Below are 20,522 nucleotides of genomic sequence, written 5' to 3'. Positions count from 1 at the left end.
CACGAGTTTTTCCAAGCGCGCTTGCTTTCTTCGTCACACGCGGTCTTGAGGTTCGGGCATGTAAAACTCAGTTCACACATGACGTATTGCACTGGCGTTATCCTACCACCATGTTCGAGAACCATCACGGTGAGAAACGGCGTCTGTTGCCGTCTCACTGGGTGATTCTGCTGTAGTTCTGGCATGGACGGTGGCAGCATTGCGATCTTCTATATGACATTGAACTAGGTTACCCGTGGCAATGAATCTGACAGTGCAGAAGGGTACTCATTTGGGCTGGGTGGTTCATGGTTATGAGCAGGAAACAAGGTCAGTTGACAAGGAGAACAGAAGGACACATACCACAGCGCTGACTAACAACCAAGTGTTTTTGCTCTTTCAGTCAGCATATCTATACTCTAAAACTATAACGAAGAACAGAATGAAAAGCCTAGCTACAGGCCTTCAAAGCAAGCACTCGACTTCCGCCCAATCTGAGAATTACTCCCAGCGAATTTTTGCGGATGCCGCATATCTGCCCCAGGTCACGCATAATCTCAAATGGATTGTCAGCCGGGCAGGCGTTGGGTTGTTGTTCACTGCCCGAAATAAGTTAGGTAGCCTGCGCCAACAAGTCATTCGGGTGGCCGAGAGCAAGAAATTACATTTGTAGAAAGCAGCACATACTCAGCGCTATGCTGTTGACGGTTGTGACAGTGTAGTTTACAATATTAGTCTTTCATGCAAGCATTTCTATATCGGTCAAACGGGCTGGTGCGTAAATAACCGCGTGCGCGCACACTCTAAAAATGTTTAAAAACAAGCTAGAGATAGTCAATTGTCACTGCATTGCCATGACTGCAGCTGCAAGTCGTCTTTTAAAGGTGTGACCTTAATAAAATACCACGATGATGGTGCGCCTCTTATTTCTGAAACCTTTCGCATCCACAACAGCGGCGACGCATATGCAAGCCTCCCCTTAATTTGACTCCGTCCGGAGGAGACAGCTTTCCTATCTCATTGATTATAATTTATTGCCTCGGCGCATGCTGAATATCTGTCCCTTCTTTGACTTTGTTCTTTTTGTTGCCATATTGGTAGAGTACATATATGCTGACTGAAAGAAAAAGAAACGGTTGGTTGTTAGTCAGTCCTCTGGTTCGTGTCCCTCTCTTCGTCATGTCGTTTAACGCTATTTTATGTTCCGTTTTATGAGAACGCAGACACCCCATAAATGGACAATATTGTGCGATGCCAAATCAGCGCTACAGGCGCTAAAATACTTTTTAAACAAAGGACCATACTATCTGCTCGTGCTGGAAATCGTCGAACTTTATCACAGTGCCGAGTTAAGTGGCCACGTGATCACCTTTCAATGGGTGCCTAGCCATTGTGGTGTTTTTGGTAATGAACTCGCTGACAGTGAGGCAAGATCGGCCTCCCCTTCATGTGATGAAGTACGGATTGCCTACTCGCGACCTGACACCAACTCCATGATCAAGGCACTCATGCAGGACCTTACAAAGGCTTACAGAGCCCACTCTGATAATATTCACAGACGTTTACGTATGATTGACCCAGACGGTAAATTCTGTTTGCCCCCGAAGCTTACACGGAGCAAAACATCATTGCTACACAGGATTCGGCTCGGCGTTGCTTTCACCCGTCGCTACTCACACCTCATCGGCCAATCGAACAGCCCTGATTGTGTACACTGCCAGATGCCCGAAACACTGCAACACATACTGTGCGACTGCCCAGCATATATGCTGGAGCGAAGGACGTTAGAGAGTTTCCTAGCCAGCGTTGGCAGACAACTACTATCGGAGGAAGCTATTCTCGGTCCATGGCCTGACACTGCAATTTCAATGCGTGCCACAAAAGCATTGTTGAAGTTCCTGCAGGACACCAAGCTCGACGAGCGGCTCTAGCGAGGCAACTGTCTCATGTACATAAGCACTCACCACTTCTCTTATCATCATCATCCATCCCAATACTTTCACTCCCCTTCCCTCTTCCCCAGTACAGAGTAGCAGACTAGAGCGCACTAGCTCAGGTCGACCTCTCTGTCTTCCTATCAATAAATTCTATTCATTCATATGTTCAGAACATGATACCCTGTCTTAGCCCTGGCTGCATGCCATATTGAAATGCAGGACCGCGAGAAGTTGCGTACGTGAACCCCACGTACTAGTACGTCTGGATATATTTTCAAGGGTTGGAAAACGTAGAGATAAGTGTACGTACGAAGAGTAAAGGAAATGAAGAAATGTAAACTGCAACTCCTGGTAAATTGATTTCTAACTGCCTACCGATTACAAGAGGGATAGGTAGCCCGATGGAGATAACGAAAGAGCGGTCGATATGACCAGGGCCCGTAATAGAATACTGTGTCAGGACACAGGTTATTTTTACGACGACCACCTAGAAAACTGCTGCATTGGATGCAAAGGTATCGCAGCAAAAAAAGAAGAAGAAAACAATCATTCCACTTTGTGAAGAAGGAATGGCAGCGAACGCTGACAACAGTCGAAGCAATCAAACGAAAAGCAACGTGCTTTCGCTGCCATTCCATCTTCATGGAGTGGAATGGTTGTCATTTTTTTTTTGCGTTGCGAGTCTAGCATCGATGCTCGCTCGTTGGTGCCTGCACTGGCCATTGTCGTTTTCGTTCATCATCGCGGGAACGTTCTTCGTCGGTAGTCGTTTCGCGCCGGCGCCGTTTACATTCTCGTTGCTGTTCCCTCCGGCGCTCCTCGTACGCATGTTGTTCTTCGGGTGTACGAACTATACGTGTCGGCCCCATCGATAACACAGCTGTTTCTAGCGCCGATACCTCTCCTTGTTATATATTGCGATAACCTTGACGTCACGATATTGTTCACGGTGAGCTTTCTAATCTTCATACCTTGCTGGTGAAGCAGCGCACAGACACGGACACAGTGAAGACAAACAGGAAAAGACGACACTCGCTTTGACGACAGCGAGTGTCGTCTTTTCCTGTTTGTCTTCACTGTGTCCGTGTCTGTGCGCTGCTTCACCAGCAAGGTATGATGATCACTCACCAACTAGGCAGCGAGTGTCGTCTTTTCCTGTTTGTCTTCACTGTGTCCGTGTCTGTGCGCTGCTTCACCAGCAAGGTATGATGATCACTCACCAACTAGCCCAACTTTCCACTTTACTGAACGTTCTAATCTCTTCCGCATTTTCACATCTGCGCCGCCGCCGCACTGCACCCGTATGGGTTTGTTTGAAATTGTCAAGTACATTTCCGTTGCCGCACGTCGAAAACACCGCGGAAGGTTAGTCACGCAGCTTTCGCTGTAAAAAAGAAAGAAAGCGCGAAAGACAGAAAAGAAGAAGAAAGAAATCTGACCCTACACACCATATGAATTGATAATATGCAATGCATTTCGCAGGCATATCTGGCGATGCAGCAGCATGTTTGGATCGGCAAAGTATTACCATGCAAACGGAACAACGTGTTCGCTTGAGGATAGCCAGTGTGTTTGTGTGCGGGTAACAACAGCTGCAAGGTAACGACGTTAGTATGACGTCGACTAGGGCACGACGCTCTCATTTGTGCGAAGATGTTCCCTTACGACGTGGACACGCATACTTCTCTCGTGCTAACTAGCTCTTGAGTAGTTTGGTGCACGTGTCATATGTCACCTACGCCGGGAACACACGCGCGCGCGATAGCTCGTCAGTTTACAATAGGCCACATAAACTTAGGCCACATATAGCTGGGAAAAGCGCCACTAAAAGGTCAGAGACGACCGAATAAAAGAGGACGAGGTCTGATACGTTAGAAGGTTCACTACGTGCCTCCAGACCTGTTGTGTACGGAATTCCCGTGACATATATGTGGCGCAGGATATATCGGACAAACGGGTCAACGCGTGAATGAGCGCCTATGACAACTAAGGAATTCATGGAAAGAAACGCCAAGTTGCAATTTGCGCTTTGCTCCCCAAGATTCGGCTAAACCAATACTTTCTTCAAGCACGCGGATCGACGAACAAGTGAAATCGGCGAGAACAACTAGCTACGACGAAGAAGAACACGTTCTTGAGTGAGACAAGCTTCTGTGACTGTGCAGCAAAGTGCGGACAAATGTGCCGGGGCCTGGTAAAAGCATCTGCAGTTAAATTGTACGTGTAATATCACCTTCCGTTAGCACCGTTGACAATCTAGTCCTTTTTGCGCGCATGCGCACACATTCCTGTTCACGCGTATTACGTGCTCCTCTTATAAAATATTTTCGAGTTTGCTTCTGTCGTCTTTCTGCCTTCGCGCTTTTCCTAACTATATGAATGTACACCAACCCGCATAGTTCACCATTTAGCCTAATGGCAGTGGACCTTAAAACAAATCACCTAAACAACCACTTTCTCCTATGCCTTCCTTCGTGGGAGTTTGACGCTTTGAGATCAGCTTGATGAATTTCAACCCCCTCTCCGGGGTTCCAAAGGTATAACTAGGTCTTGATATTGTAATCAGTTCTTAAAGTTAAAGCCTTTGCTCGAAGGAAGGGGGGGGGGAGGGAGGGGCTGTGGTTGGGAGGGGGGCCTTCTTCCAGGCATGTATACATGGTCGTGCGGGCGTGTATGTGTGTGCGTGAGTGTTCGCGTGCCCATATATCGCTGATAACCAGGCGAGGGATATGGACGCCCTCATGGCACTATTTTTGAGGGGTCGTTAATATAATTATTGCTGTCTATTCTGATTATTATGTTCTTGCAATTATCTTAGGTGTTCGTGTGTCTTTCCAATTAAGCTATCGGCATCACTATGTGGCTTGGAACACATTGCGAGAATTTCTTCACGTGTTAGAAGGCACGACCTTCGGGATCGGCCCAAGTTCTCTGTGCCCTTTCGTCGCATCGGGTAGCATTGCATGGTTTGCAGCGTTATGCACTAGCTTGGGGATCGGGACAGGTTCTAATAGAAGGCGTAACATTTATTCGCCCGTGTCCAAACACATTAATCGTCTTGCCATCGACGACCTCGCCATTCTCCTGTCGTCACGCACACGCTCACTTCACACACGCCTTACACAAACACTTTGACTCTGCAGAACCGTAAACGATGCCGGATAAGCAGGCTGCAGAATGATTCGCAAAACATTCCACCCATAACATCCATGTGTGTCAACGCTTTCTTGGTTTCATGAGCGATATGACGAAAAAAATTTCTAATTTCTGGGAACGCAGTCAAATGCAGGCGCTACGGAAAAGGAAATGCTATGTGACTTGCTGGCAGGCCAAAGTAGAATGCAGTCTGCTATTGACGTGATCACGGTCTCCCAAACATGCACTCAGCGAAAAATGCCTGCTCTAACAGATCAAATCGATGGTATCATAACACCGACAGTGCGTGCGCTGTGGCGAGTAAACTATTATTGGAGAATCTGTTGGTGCCCGGAGGTGGCCGGCCGATCTATTCGAGGCATTCGTGCCACAGTGCTGATACCAAGTCCTGTTAACCAATCGTGTAGCCGGTCGACGGGATTTCCACTTGTCGGCTGAGCCTTAATGATTTATTAATGTGAAAGCATTGATTCATGGGTCGGAAAATCCGGCGTTCTCGGCGTGATCAAACGATGGTCCCAAAAGGTTGCGAACCTTCGACCTTTGGTGGAAGTCGAACCCAAGACATTTGGTGATGGGCGAAGTGAATAAACACTCAGGTAATAAGGTATAGTCATTTAGGCATATAGAAGGCGCAACCTCTGGTGCTTATTAAATCGAGGACATTTAAGGCCCAATTATTTAGGATATTTAGGACACTGACAATTCCCATTGCCACATTCAAAACTGAACAGGGCTCAGGCAGTCTCACTGCGCTTATCGCAAACGGGTACATATCCCACACCGTACACCATTAATAAAATATATCCAGAGAGGGAGATTAAGATGGACTGCAATGATTGTAATGGCATCATTGGAATCAGACATATGCTGGCTAGGTGTCCCGCGACTCTCCCCAACCTCGTTGAAGAATGGACACAGTTGGAGAAAAGGATTCAAAGCCCATTGTTTCAGGACAAACTAAGGGCAGTCCAGAGGGCCCATGATGTCCCTGAAAGGCTTGTCCTGACAGTGCCAACGTGGGAGCGGCCCGCCTTGGCTTGAGAAGTCGAGCCTCCGGACCTCATTACAATAAGTTTTCACACACACACACACTCGAACCTACCACATTTTGTGTCAATGAAGGTGAAGTTTATTGCGACACAGTAGATTACCATACAGTTAAAGCTCTTCAACCAATAGTATAAACCGTGCGACATATGTAGCGGTATATTAAAACAGCTGCTTGCTTCTGCTCGCTGCCGCTGTTGCTTGATGTTGCTGCTGCATGCTGCCGCCGCCCAGTGTGTGTCAATGCTTTCTTGGTTTCATGAGCGATTTGAAGAAAAAATATTCTAATTTGAGGGAACGCAGTCAAATGCAGGCGCTGCGGAAAAGGAAATGCTATGTGACTTGCTAGCAGGCCAAAGTAGAATGCAGTCTGCTATTGACGTCATCGCGGTCTCCCAAACATGCACTCAGCGAAAAATGCCTACTCTAACAGATCAAATCGATGGTATCGAAAGACAGCTATGAACAACGACCGCGCTGAGAAGCAGAGTAAAGAAATTAAGACAATTAATGCAAAGTGGACAAAACCGCATATACATACTTTGAAGAAATGATGGTCGATCTTGAAAACGGAGGACTTAGGAGTACCTTCATAATATGCGGTCTCACTAAGAGACGCACCACGACTACCGAAACGCTCGCAAGAATAGCAAGCGATGAAGTATTCCAACAAAAACGGCGCATCAGCTAAAAGTAATAAAGGAATTCATAAACTTGGTCACAAGACTGAACATGAAGTGCGGCCTTTTATAGTACAATTTTTGGACTATTGCGAGAAAGTATCTTTTCTGAAGGCCGCCTATAAACTTAAGAATAGTGACCTGTCCGTATACGAGAACTTTTAAAACCAAGGCCGAAATTTTAGAAGTCAGTTATGGCAAACGTCAACTACGGAAAGGGTAAAAGCCGCGAAAGTTAAGCTGTCTTTTGACAAACTGATCAAACATGGAATCACGTACGTGTGGGATGACACCAATTAGTCCCGTTGCCGCATTAGGAACAAAAGCATGGATTGACGAAACAAGCCACGCCATTGCGCGATGAAGATACTCAACATCAACTGCCAACGCCTTGTAGTTAAGGCTGTTGAACTGCAGGGACTTCTACTGTCACAGAATCCTGCTATAGCTGTCCTTACAGAGACATGCTTAGCCGATTCAATCTATGATCGTAAAGTCGTTCGGCCTCGCTTCAGAGCATATAGAAAGGGCCAAAGCTCAAGGAGAAGCGGTGAGAGTATTCTGCTAATAAAGCCTAAGAAATAAGAAATGTTTTGGGAAGTATGTACAGACCTCGTGGTTCATCCGTCGACGTAACTGATGAATTAAAAAATTACATGGCAAAAGTTGTGAGACCGTGTGATCGAATTATACTGTCAGGAGACAATAATGTATCGAATGTTAATTGGTCAACGATGTCGCACACTATTTAGTGTGAAGATTCTGCCGAGGCAATGGTGCACACCGCTTTTCAGTACGGCTTATCACAGGTCGGTGTAAATTATGCAAGGATTCAGGGCGGTAAGAAATCAATCCCCGGTCTTTTCTTTATTTCAGGAAATATTCCACATAATTTTTTTGTGACATGGTCGTTGGTATTTCCCATTACGTTATCAAACGTTTTCCCCAAAGAAAAAACAAACGTGTCTACCTTTCGTAACTTTTGTAAAGCTGATCATGAATCAATAATTGATATGCTTTCTTTTCATTTTGAAGATTTCGCTAATGGCATTGATAGTGTGACCGCTCTGTGGACCAAGTTTAATATTACACTTGTAAATGTAAATGAGATGCTTTCATTGTAAATGAAAGCATCTCATGTTTTAACGCAATGTCGCTAAGGGCCCCGTCTCGCTTCCATCGTTGGGCGTTGTTTTGTCAAAAAGAAGTTACTGAGAATTTTGGCGCAAGGACTTTACTTAACTATTTCAATTTATCAAGGTAAGATATGCAGAAATATCGTAAAGTACCGCTTCACCGCCACTTACAGACATGATAGAGTCGGATTGTAATTCGTATACATGAGAAAACGCTGTTACGCGAAAACTAAAAAAAGAAAAACACGCAAAGGCCCCTTTTCCAGCGTTTCTACCATTCCTAGAGCGCCCATGGCCTCCCAGATTTGCGCGCGCGAATCTAAAAAGCCATATAGCGGTGCTCCCGGTTCCATGCAACACGTCCAGGTGGCGCTCTCATCGGCCGATTGTACAGGGTCACAATCAGTACGCGATGGCCACCAAAGGTCAGTGAGATGCCTCGCCTTGGGTGCTCACGGGAAGACTACAAATGAAGCTGTGCAGCTGCATATGGGCTGGACAAGTTTTGAAGTGAGGGAAGCTCACAGTCAAATTAAATATGAAGAACGACTGAGGAATATGGAAGAAATTAAATGGGCTGGGAGAGTGTTCAGGTATTTGTACAGGAAAACATTGATTCACAGTGGAGGAAAAGAACTAGGAAGCTTACCAGTAAGTATGCGGCCTGTACAGTGAGCAACACAGCAAGAAAGTACGTCAAGGTGAAAGTCAGAGACGCTAAAATAATCTCATGGGTGGGTTGAATGGAAAAGAAACCTGACTTCAATAACTACTTAAGAGGAAAAAACAAAATCAGTACAGAAACAATTTATGACAGCTCAAAGGGAAGCTCATTACTCTTCTAAGCGAGATCTGGACGCCTTAGAACACGCACCTATCAAGGGAGATATAAAAAGGAAGAAGAAGCATGTGCTTCTTGCGGTAAAGCTAGGGAAACGATGGAGCATGTTTTATTAGAAAGTGGAGATTTCACCTGCCAAGCGGTCAATTCAGGCACCACTGGCCTCCTTGAAGTCTTTGGGTTCATTGAGAGCAGGGGTAAGGAGACATGTCCGCAATAGAGATTAGTAATAGACAAATGGAAGATTGGTGGAAGAAAAGTAGGGAAACGACAAAAAACGGAGGCGCACAATAAGAAAGTTCACAATAGGGGGTAATAAATTTTGGTTCTTGGAATTTATCGTGGGTCTTTATGTTTCTTTAACATAGCGCATTAGGCAACATAATAGCAAGAGCTTGGTGGCGCAACCCAAAGCCCCATTCCAAAGGAATGCTCATGACATCAATCCATGCATCCATTCTTCCATCCATCCATCTATCCATCCATACATCCATCCGTCCATCCGTCCGTCCGCCCATCCGTTCACCCTTCTATCAATCTATCCATCCATTGATCCATTCTTGAGGCTCAGGCAAGAGGCCACCAGAAAGACCGCCCTAATGTCTAACGTTCGCCGCCTGCGTTTCCCGGTAAGCATTACGGTTACATAAGCCGCTGTTGCGGGGAAGTGTGAGACGCAGTCAGGAATCTATGAACGATGTCGCATTCTACTCTGAAATGCGAAGCTTAAGCGTGCTCAAGTTTTGTGCCAACTATATTTAAGAAACAAAACTAAGAACCCACGGATATCTAGGCAGACTTTGATATCGAGAAGGCTGGTAAAAACGCTAAAAAAGAAAAGCAGGACAAGTTCTGATTTCAGATATCATGAAAAAAATTGCAGAGTTAGCATATGAAATTTAACTGCAGGTGACTTCAGAAAAAAGACGGTACCTTGGTGAGTCATTGCACAATTTCATAACCACCTCACGAGAAAAAGTTTGGAGATCAACTTCCCCAAAGTCCAGTGAATGTTAAATCTTTGTTGATAATGGTAGAGAGATTAGTGATTCAAAGTCCATTGCGAACCCTTCAATTCTACACTTTAAATCCGTTTACACAAGAGAGAATGGTATCTTGCCGACTCTCAATGTCACCTAACTTCCTATGTCCGATGTTCTTATCTCAGAGAGTTGTATATTGAACGCGTAACTAAAACTTCATACGAAAAACTCGCCTAGGCCTGATGGCACTCATTATGCTTTCTTTTAAATATATGCAGAATGGGCCTTAAGTATTTGAATGTTTCACTTCGTAAATCATAACGCGAGAGTGAACTGCCACACAACTGCGTAACTGCCAGAGTTAAACCAATACATAAAAACAAAACAAAAACCACGTTCTGAAATATGGGACCAATTCATTAACTTCGACCTCTTGCAATATGATGGAACACAGGATGAATACACAGTCATACCTTTGAATTTCTTGATGAGGACATCTCCCTGACTAGGAATCAGCACGGATTCAGAAAATGTTTTTAAACCTGCACACAGCTCGTTGAAATCGTACACGATTTTGTGAAGTCCATTAGCCACCGCCAACAAACGGATGCTATATTTAGTGATTTCTCCAAAGCTTTTGATAAGGTTTCGCACAAAAATTACTTTTCAAATGAGACAAGGTACTTTACAATAAAATGTTTATGAGTTAGCTTTCTTCATACCTAACAAAAAGACAACAATTTGTTTCCTTTCGCCATATCTGTTCAAAACATGTGAAAGTTGATTCTGGTGTTCCTCAGGGCTCAGTATTTTGTCCTTTGTCGCTTCTTTTGTTTATTAATGATATAATGACACAAATCGCTGTTAAGGTCAGGTATTATGCAGATGATTGCATATCTCACTCTGAAGGTGATGGTACATGCGCTCAGTTGCTTTTGTGTCTTCAATGTGTCTTCAGTGTCTTTAATTGCCGATTACACAAACTGGACCCCACGGCTACAACTACCGTCTAGCCTTTCCCGCGGCGAAACAACCTTGCTGTACCGCAGAGCCCGGTGTGCGACTCCTGTGGGTGCGAGGAAACCATCGAGCACCTATTATGTACTTTTCCTCGCTACGATGTACAACGTTTCTTCCTGCGGGCAACTTTACACCGACTTGGCTCAAGACCGTTCACCGAGTCAACGATACTCGGACCGTGGCCTAAACCATCACTGGCACCGAAAAGCGATTCGTGCGCTGGCACAATAATTGAAGTGCACCGGATTCAGAGACCGTTTAGAGTGTCCATGTGTACAGTGTCCCTCCCACAAGCACTCAGTGCTTGCTCTCCTCCTTCTTTCCTCTGTTAATTCCCCTTCACCCACCACCGCTGAAGGGGTAGCGAACCGGGTGCTCGTCTTGTGTACCCTTCTGCCTTTCCTGTCCTTGCTCTCTCTCTCTCTTGTCCCCAAACAATAACCGTCACCTGTTTTGCGTTTGCTTTCATCAGAACTTCTTGCTCCTAAGATTACTCTAAAAAATGCTGCGTCCCGCTGATAACGCGCGTGCTCTTCGTGATTTGAATGTACCGGGCGCGTAGATGGAGAAACCAAAGGCATGCAGTTAAGCTACATGGCGGTTGTGCTCTCGGGACAAGATAAGCTACAAGAGTGCGCAAACATTTCCTTTAGTGCACAGTGCAGATATATAGACTTCCTTATGGCAGTTATATATAGAACATTTCTACGCGCGCAGTGTTTGAATGCGAAGAAAAATAAGACAAAATTACCATGAAATTAGATATTTACATCTTTCGTTCAAGATGCGGCAGGGCAAAATTGGACCTAAAATATTCCAAAGAATCAAGATTCTATATATACGGTTTGATAATTATGCGTGAAGGACGTGTAGTGCCACACGCTCTATGCTTGTTCTTTCGTGGCACTGCATATAAGAATACTGCGTGATGTGCCAATCAGCACACCAGCCAATTATTCCACGCGCCTGGTATTTCCACACGCTACGGCGAAATCCAGGACATCTGTACAGCGGACTACAGACACTGTTAGAAGCTGCTAGCTGTTCAGCGTCACTTATTCGCCACAATGTCATCAGCCTGCCAGCCGTTCAAGTTAAGGGGGACTCAAATGTGCTCGACATGGAATCGCACAACGCGCAACTTCGCGCTTTTATGCTGTTTCGAAAGGTGGCTTGTTAATCGATCGTCCGTTGCTTCGACTGATGGGACCGCGGGTGCGTTGCAACATAGCACCTACTCCGAAGTAGTGAACAAAAATACTGCATGTGGGACGTCTCGGGATCGAAACGTATATGGTGCGTGTCTTCGGGAAGATTAAGCCCGCCGCCAATACATCCATCTTCATGGTGGGAGATTTCAATGTCTATGTGAGCCGACATGAAGGGGCGTGGATACTTACCTTCATGTTGGAGTGCTTTGGCCTGAAGAGTTTCACCAATGTCACCGTACCCACCACTCGTCACCGATGTGCAGGTGAAAGTGCAACCGCTCGCCGTGTACAACAATGATCACAAGCCAATTATTACGACGGTCACGAAATAAATGATGATAACCGGCATATTTGAGTAAATGTTTATTTATTCGCCCAATACTAAACTCATAATATTCAAGCTCAACATAGCAAATTCCCAACATAGGAAAACAGTAACATAGCAAAATCGACCATAGTGCCAGCTTCACTGGACGTCTGTCTTCACAGCGTGGAAGGCCTCTGAATTTCTTTTCAATGCTGTTATTCTAGCGTGCCGGCTTAAAACAGCAATTCGAACGCTCCTGTTTCCTGAAGCTAATGAGAACAGGGCAACTGCATGTCTTCCGTGCTTACTCCTCGAGGAGCCCGTTTAGGGTGTAGCGATTTTCTTTCACTTTGCCTCCGTCGTTGCATCTATCTCGCCATCTTGACGCCTCTTTTACGAATCGACTGGCTGACAAATAAGGGTTCCAAACTGTTGAGTGGCATTTTAATCTTCACAGTGCCACAACCGATTATGTTGACAAAAGGCGGGCATGTGCTGGAAAGGGAAATGAACAGGAAACTAAATGAGCCACTGCTGCAGTCTGCAAAAACGTACGTGGCAGACGTGTCATCGATTTCAAGCAATTATATGCTCAGCAAGCATACAGCGCTACCTTTTATTTAGTTTTTATTAACTCTCTCTCTCTCTTTCTCTTATCTTTAATTTTGCTCCCTTTCTCGGCTGCCCTTCACGTTTTCTCTCGCTACCTGACCGATCGACAAAGCGTTCCAAAGCAGTGAGTGGCCAGTTTCGGACCCGCAATAGGTCCTCCACGACGTATAAATTGGCATTGCGACTATAGTGAGGATGGAGTAACGTAGGTCAACACCAGAAGAATGATGCGCATAAGGAGACAGGTCTCATCTGCGCTCATGGTTGTTATCGTCGGCCTACTGAGAAAAGGCGCGACAACTTTATCAGAGGGCTCTCGCGGCAGTCTGCAGGACTTCTAGGAAACACCTACGCCGGCAAAAGTGAACGTAGCGGTCGTCTCCTTTGATAAGTGCTGGAAGAACGTCGACAATTCGTTGACGCGCCGCCTACCGTGGCCGAGAACGACTTGGATTTTCTGGAAAGGCGGTCTTAAAAGCTATATCTTGGAAAACAACGCTGCCGACAGGTCGACAGTCGCGATCGTTCCGAGCATGCGTGTTGAGTGTCGTGATATAGCACAGAAAATACGAATGGCACTGAAGTACGGATTCGTGCGTTGGATTGTACCTCACGATAATCTGACATTTTCGAACAGCGAGGATCCAGTGTCGGTGCTGCCTGCTTGCATTGTGGGAACTTCGCAAAGGAAGTACCTAAGTCGTTACGTTCCGGATTCCAACCTTGGCGGGAGTCCGTCGCGGTACGACCATCGGCCACACGAAGAGCTAGGCGCCTTCAAACGTGCGACGAAGAAGACGACCTTGCGTGGAAAGGTGATGAAGATTGGGTGCGCGCGGTATAAGGAGTCAGAAGACGACAATATTTGCTTCAATTTTCCCGACCTGTTTGACATGCTCGAAGCGATGAACGTTTCGTTGGTGTACCAGTTTTACTCAAGTTGGTCGGCGACATTCGACGACTTCTTCTGCGAAAACATCGACATGGCAGCCTTGGTCATTCCTCTCCGTCAAACATTACTTGCAGCGGCGACGTACAGTGATATTATACAGACTTCCGAAACTTTCTACGCCCTGGAGAGCAAGAACCAAGCCCTCTCTGTTTTCCAAACTACAGTCCAGTCCATGTTCACCGTTGCTGTGGTCGCCGGGTCACTTACAATTTGCGCTGGTCTCCTCGTTCTGATAGGCGGCACTGCTACACGGAAACGGGTGCAATCTGAGACGTTGTTCCTCTTGGCAATGCTTCTGGCGACGTCAACGCCGCTTCCGAACCCGAACGGGCGGGTCAGAACCAAGAAAGTTGTTTACATGTTCTGGGCGCTAGCAATGGTCCCGCTCTCCCAATACTTTCGCTGCGTGCTGACGTCACAGGTGGCAGTCGGACGTCCAGCCAGCAGCCTGGACACCTTGGAGGAACTGGAAACCGCCCTGGACGCCGGCACCGTGGCCCCATGTGTTGCAAAGGCATCATCTTGCCTGGAAGGCCTCATGAACCCGCACCAACAGACGACACTGGGAAAGAAGCTGCGCGCGTCACTCTTGCATTACGGGGACCAACTACTAACCGCAAACGTGCGCGCCTGCATCGTCTGTGCCACGAGGAGCGATCGCGTGTGCTACATGCCGCGTGGCCCATCGTTCCTGAAAAGCATGTCTGCCCGCGTCGTCCCTTTCGACGAGAACTTCGTGACGAGTTTAGACACAATCCCGCTTCGTAATAGCTTCCCTCTGAGGGACGCCTACAGGGCCTTCCTGCAAAGGGTGCAAGAGGGTGACCTGCTCTCTTCACCCTTGTGCAAGTCTGAGTGGATTTGCAAGCGTTCTTACCTCAAGGAGAATGTTTCTCGCACGGTGAAACCACTGTTCGAATTGCGCGGTTTCTTCTTGTTCTACGCCGGGCAGCTCAGTGGTACGGTAGGCGTTTTGATTCTCGAGCTACTCTTCGCACGTTTTTCCCAGCGCGCGTTCTTTATTCGTCGCACGCGGCCTTAGCGTTCGGCATGCAACGCTCAGCATACGCATTACGGCTCGCACTGGCGTAATCGTATCGCCATGTTGGAGGACGAGCATGGTGAGAAACGGCGTGTATTGGCGTCTCGCTCAGAGTTTGTGCTGTAGTTCTGACGCGGACGTCGACAGCATTGCGAGTTTCTGTTAATATAAAGCAAGTTACCAGTGGCACAGTGCACTGGAAAACTTAAGTACATGTGCTCGTGGCAATGAATATAATAGTCTGATTTCATGGCAGCTGGAGGCAGGGGCTAAGCCAGGGGGGTGGAGGGGGGGGACTTATGGGGCTGCAGCCCTCCCCCCCCCCCGAAATTTTTTCTTGCTGTCATGCACCGCCGACAAAGGCAACCCCCGGCGCTGGAAATCATTCTCGATTTTGTTAGAATGTCCTTTTCACGCTCGAAAAGACATTTCAACGGGAACATTGCGAAATTCGGCTGGATTTCAAGGCAGCGCCCATGTACCGGGAGTCACACAACGCAAAGAGCCCTATCCGAGCACGAAGTCTCCAAGGTCTTTTCGATGACGAGCGGGCTCGTCGAGGCATCTGGTGGAAGCCGCGGAATCTACGGAGCGCATAGATTTTAATTCCGACACTTTACGGGCATGAAGTTGCCGTAAACTTTTGATGCAAAAGGTGCATTGACATTTCCGAAGTTGTGCTTTAGATTTTTATTTCCGGAACGTTGTGAGTTTAATGTTGTTATAACCCTTTGACGCCAAAGGTGCATTGACTTTCTAAAGTAGCACATCGGACCATACGACTAGACAAGCCAAATCAACATACTATCAGACAAGTTGACAAAACACGCAGGAAGGTCCGATGAGACAAAGCGCTGTGGTGGTATGAGAGCGCATGCTGTGGCTTGTGTTGCTCTGACCATCGCGCGGCGCATTTGACGCGCGTTCGTTTTTCTCTTGCCGAGTGGATTTTCGCCGGGCAATGTTTTCGACGCTTTGTGGCTAGCAGACGAGAAAAAGAAACAATGCCTGGTCGTTCGCCGTCATCACTGCGGGCAGGGTTAACAGATTTGGCGATTGCTCGCCAACTTGGCTACTTTTAGAAGCTCCTAGCAACCGAAAATCGTATTTAGGGACATGGCTACTTTATGCCTCCTTTTAGAGGTGGTAATAGGTATAGGTAGTGGCCCAATCACCCTCCCCTCGACGGCGCCCTATAAGCGTCAGATCTTCAAAGCCACGCTTGTGTGTCTTGCAAGCTCCGGAAGCAAATTCAGGAGCTGGAAATATATCATAGCCACCGCATGTTCTCTGGCTGACCAACTCTGGGCTTTCCAGCAGGCCCACGATGCGGCCGAGAGGCTCGGCCTTCCGGTTCCCACGTGGGAGTGGCCCGCTTCGTGAAGGCTCACGATCTGCAGTACTTCATTAAAGTTTTGCCATACCATACCATACCACACGTTCGGTGGGCATCTCCGACGTACCACCCTGTGCTCCCCAGGACTTCCCGAGATGCATCATATGCAACGTTCATTGGCTGAAATCAGCTTCTCGGGCAGTTCGGGACGGTCATTGACGGATAATGGAACAGGCCCAAGCAGCTCCCTCCAAGTAACAAGAATTATCCAGTCTTATAGGCAATGCTTTTGCGTCCTTCGAAGGAGGGTATGAATAGGTGGTGTCCTAATATCACCTCAGTGACGATTACCTCTATAAAGAATCCCGAAGACCATGGTTATTCGCGTCAGAAACAACTGCAACAACCGAAAACACGTCATGGAGGCCATGACATTACAGCTGCCAGTGTCTATCTGACTATGCAGCTGCGTACCAGGGAGCGGAGAACGTCTGTTACGTCATAGAGCTCGCATGAGAACGTTTAAAACGAAGTCATAGTGCATAGAGTGAATATAACCATCTGTGCAAGGACCGCATTCAGCGAGTTTATTCTACTGAAACTTGCGATATTACTTCGGCTATGAGAAAGCACGCAAGTGTGCGGCAGAAATTATCAAAGAACATCAGTTTGTCAGACATTATGTTAAGTTACGATACAATATTATGTGATAAGTACTCTTTTCTTCTCTTATTCTTGTTTGTCATCAGCGCAGCAGGAAACTAGAGGTATTTCTCACCTGTTTAGTTTCGCGTTAAAATGGGCAAATGTTCGTTTCTCGCACCGTGGCTAGATTTTTGGCTACCAATTAAAGCTTTTGCCGCCGTTGGCGATTTTTTTGGCTGTTTTCGGACTTTTTCGGCTACTTTTTCTACCGAAGGCCTAGCAACCCTGCTGCGGGAACTCAACGGATTGCAACGCGTTCGGTTAAGCGCAACCTCTCTTGAAATTTTTTTCTCGCCCGTGTAGGATACCGAGCAGTATGTGCATGGTTCTTTGTGGAGCAGGCGTCTCACGTTTTCTTCGATATTCTTTCGGTAGCCACATTAGGTGCCCAAAATAGACATTGGATTGTAGCCAACATGCTTTCCTTTGCGTTTGTTCATTTCCATGACCCCGTCCCACAAATCAAAAAAGACATTAATGCGGGGCAGCCAATTGTCGCATCGTGAAAGTTCGATTTTGTTACTAGTTCTTTTGCCGAAAGTAATGGGCCACGAGACGCTTCAGTTGCCGGATATTCTTATGTTATTATTGCGGCAGCAATTATATGTACGCTCCAGGCGCATTACTGCCATCGCCGTCGCACTCATGTTCTGTATAAAGTCTAAGGGCGATAACATTGTGACCACGCGTCGCCTGTTGTATATCTGAGTGAAAGCGTAGTTGGGTGCAGGTGGCATGGGTGAGCCGACGATGGTGGCACAGTATTGTGTGTTCAAGAGAGAAAAGCGGGGAGGAAGTGCGCCACCTCCTGTCGTGTGCGATAGATCAGTTGGGAGTGGAGGGAAGAGGGGCTGTGATCTCTGAGTGTCTCGTTGCGCAACATGTTTATTTGCCCTGTTTGGAGCATTATATAGAGTGACTTTTTCTTAGATACATAGATTTTTTGGAGACTTATACGTATATTTAAATATCTTGTTGCGAGGTTTGTGTATCCGTGCAGTGAACTTTGTTTCCTGTGACATTTTTTTTGCCCTTTATCAAGCTGTATCTTCGCATTTGTATCTTCCATATATCTTCGCATTTATAATGTACAAGGGCGAGTCGAATGAAAGTGAGCCAACTAACCCGGAGCAACAATGGTTCTTTTCGTTATCTGCGAAGCATGCGTTTGGCACACAGGCATATCTCACATAAAAGTTACATGTAGGTGGGAGGATAAATGTACTTTAATGGTTTCGTACACTGGGTTGAAAATGGTTGCGTGACATAATGGACCCTCTAAATGTTGGACAGTGTGGTGTCGTGAGGTTTTTGACAGCTAAAGGTGTTTCCCAAAAAGAAATTAGTCGCCGTAAGACTGCCGTGTACGCTGAACATTGCATTTTATTGGACACTTTGAAGTTTTGGAGCAAACGGCACAAAGAAGCCCGTGAAAGTTGTAAAGACGATCCAAGACCAGGCCAAAAGCACCAGGCAACCACCCCCCACACAATTGCAAAGGCTGATGAGCTGATTAAGCAAGAACGGAGGATAAGCATCGATGCATTGGTAGGGCGCGTGTGAACATCAGTCGCGGCTCGGGTCACACCATAATTCATGAACATCTCGGCTATCGGCTCTTGTTTGCCCAACGGATGCCCAAGATTTTGAACCACCGCCAGAAGATGGAGAGGTTCGGCGCTGCCTTGACTCATCTAATCCGGTAGCACAGTGAGGGTGACGACTTTTTGTCTGCAGTTGTGACCGGGGACGAATCATGGTGCCACTACTACAAGCCTGAAACACGGCGGCAAAGCTTACAGTAGAAACATTTGAATTCACCAGCCCCACAAAAAGCAAAGGCAATCATTTCTGCCGGAAAGGTGTTGACTTTTTTTTCGATCGTCAGGGCCCATTATTGATGGAATTTACTAAACCTGGAGAGACTATCAATCGCTTTTGACACTTCGAAACACCGGATCGGCTGCTTGTCGCAATCAAGAACAAACGACATGGAAAATTAACGAATAGCACCATCTTGCTCCACGACAATGGCCGTCCCCACGTCGCTGATGTGGTTAATACAATACTGGCAAAGTTCAAGTGGCAAACACTGCAACATCTGCCATGCAGTCCAGACCTGTCGCCTTGCGAATTCCAGATTTTGGGGTAATTAAAGAAAAGAGCTCAAGGGAACCAGATTCGTGTCGGACGATGACGTGAAAGAGTCAGTTACCAACTTTTTGAAGGAACAACCCAATGAGCTTTATGAGACGGGAATCACGCGACTCGTCAGTCAGTGGGACAAATATCTAAGTGCTCATAGCAACTACTTTGAAATAAGGTACCCCGTTTGTTATATAATCACGTTGGCTCACTTTTATTTGACTGGCCCTCTTATATTTCGCAGAATGGCTTTTTATATGTGCTCTTTGTTGGAACTATGACATCGGTACAAATACAATACACGACCGTTGACAGCAATGGTTACAATACATTTGAGCAAAGGCAAGCGTCATTAAGATTTTTCTCTGGCTGTTGCATATGTACAAAAACGTAAGTAACGTTCTTGAATGACAAAGTTTCGTTAAAATTGTTTCGTTCATTTCATGGGCTTTACATTTTTCATATCAGTGGCATGCACTACTTTGTTGATTTCAAACTGATGTAGTTCTAAAGTTTGTGTGATGTTTTCTTTGCTTATTGAATAGAGAGAAAACATGGAAGCATTGTTATAGGTTATTTCGGGCACAATTTTTGAGACATATGAGTATATTCTTTTATGAAAAAATACATATTTTACTTGTCTTGACATGCGTAGCATTCAAGAATTCGTTTGCGGCATCTTTGGCAACGGCAATGCAGTTATTATACATGTATTTGATGTTTCGACAAATCAGCCGAGGCCTGGTAAAAGCATCTTCAGTTAAATTGTTCGTGTAATATCACCTTCGTTGTCACCGCTGACAATATAGTCTTTTTCACACATATGCGCACACATTACTGTTCCCATATAATACGTGCGTCTCTAATAAAATATTTTTTCCGTCGTGAGTAATCGCTCGTCCTGTTTGGTTCTGTCGCCTTTGTCCCTTCGCGCTTTGCCCAACACTGAACGTTCAGCAACTCGCGTAGTTCACCGTTTAGCCGAACAGTAGTCGACATTAAAAGAAGTCGCTTAAAAAAGAGATAACGTACCAGTTTCTCCTGTGTCTTCCTTCGTGGCATTTAATGCTTTGTGATCAACTTGAATAATTTCAACCGCCTGTCCGGCATTCCAAAGGTATAACTAGGTCTTGATATCTTAATGGGGAAAGGTGGGGGGGCGCTCGGCCGGGCTGTGGTAGGGAGGCGGGCCATCTTCCAGGTATGTATACATAGCCTTGCGGGCGTTTTTTTTTTGTGTGTGTGTGTTTCAGTGCTCGCGTGCCCATATATCCCTGATAACCACGCTAGGGGGTATGGGCGCCCCCATGAAGTTGTTTTTTTTTTTTTTGAGCGGCCGTTAAATTAATTTCTGCTCTCTACTCTGATTATTATGTTGCTGCAATTATACTGGTGCTGGTACGTCTTCCCACTTGAGCTATCGGCATCCC

This window comes from Dermacentor albipictus, chromosome 6 (assembly GCF_038994185.2).
Source record: "Dermacentor albipictus isolate Rhodes 1998 colony chromosome 6, USDA_Dalb.pri_finalv2, whole genome shotgun sequence".
In the NCBI taxonomy this organism is placed as follows: Eukaryota; Metazoa; Arthropoda; class Arachnida; order Ixodida; family Ixodidae; genus Dermacentor; species Dermacentor albipictus.
The sequence above is the reverse complement of the archived record's forward strand: the minus strand, read 5'-3'. Positions refer to the sequence as shown.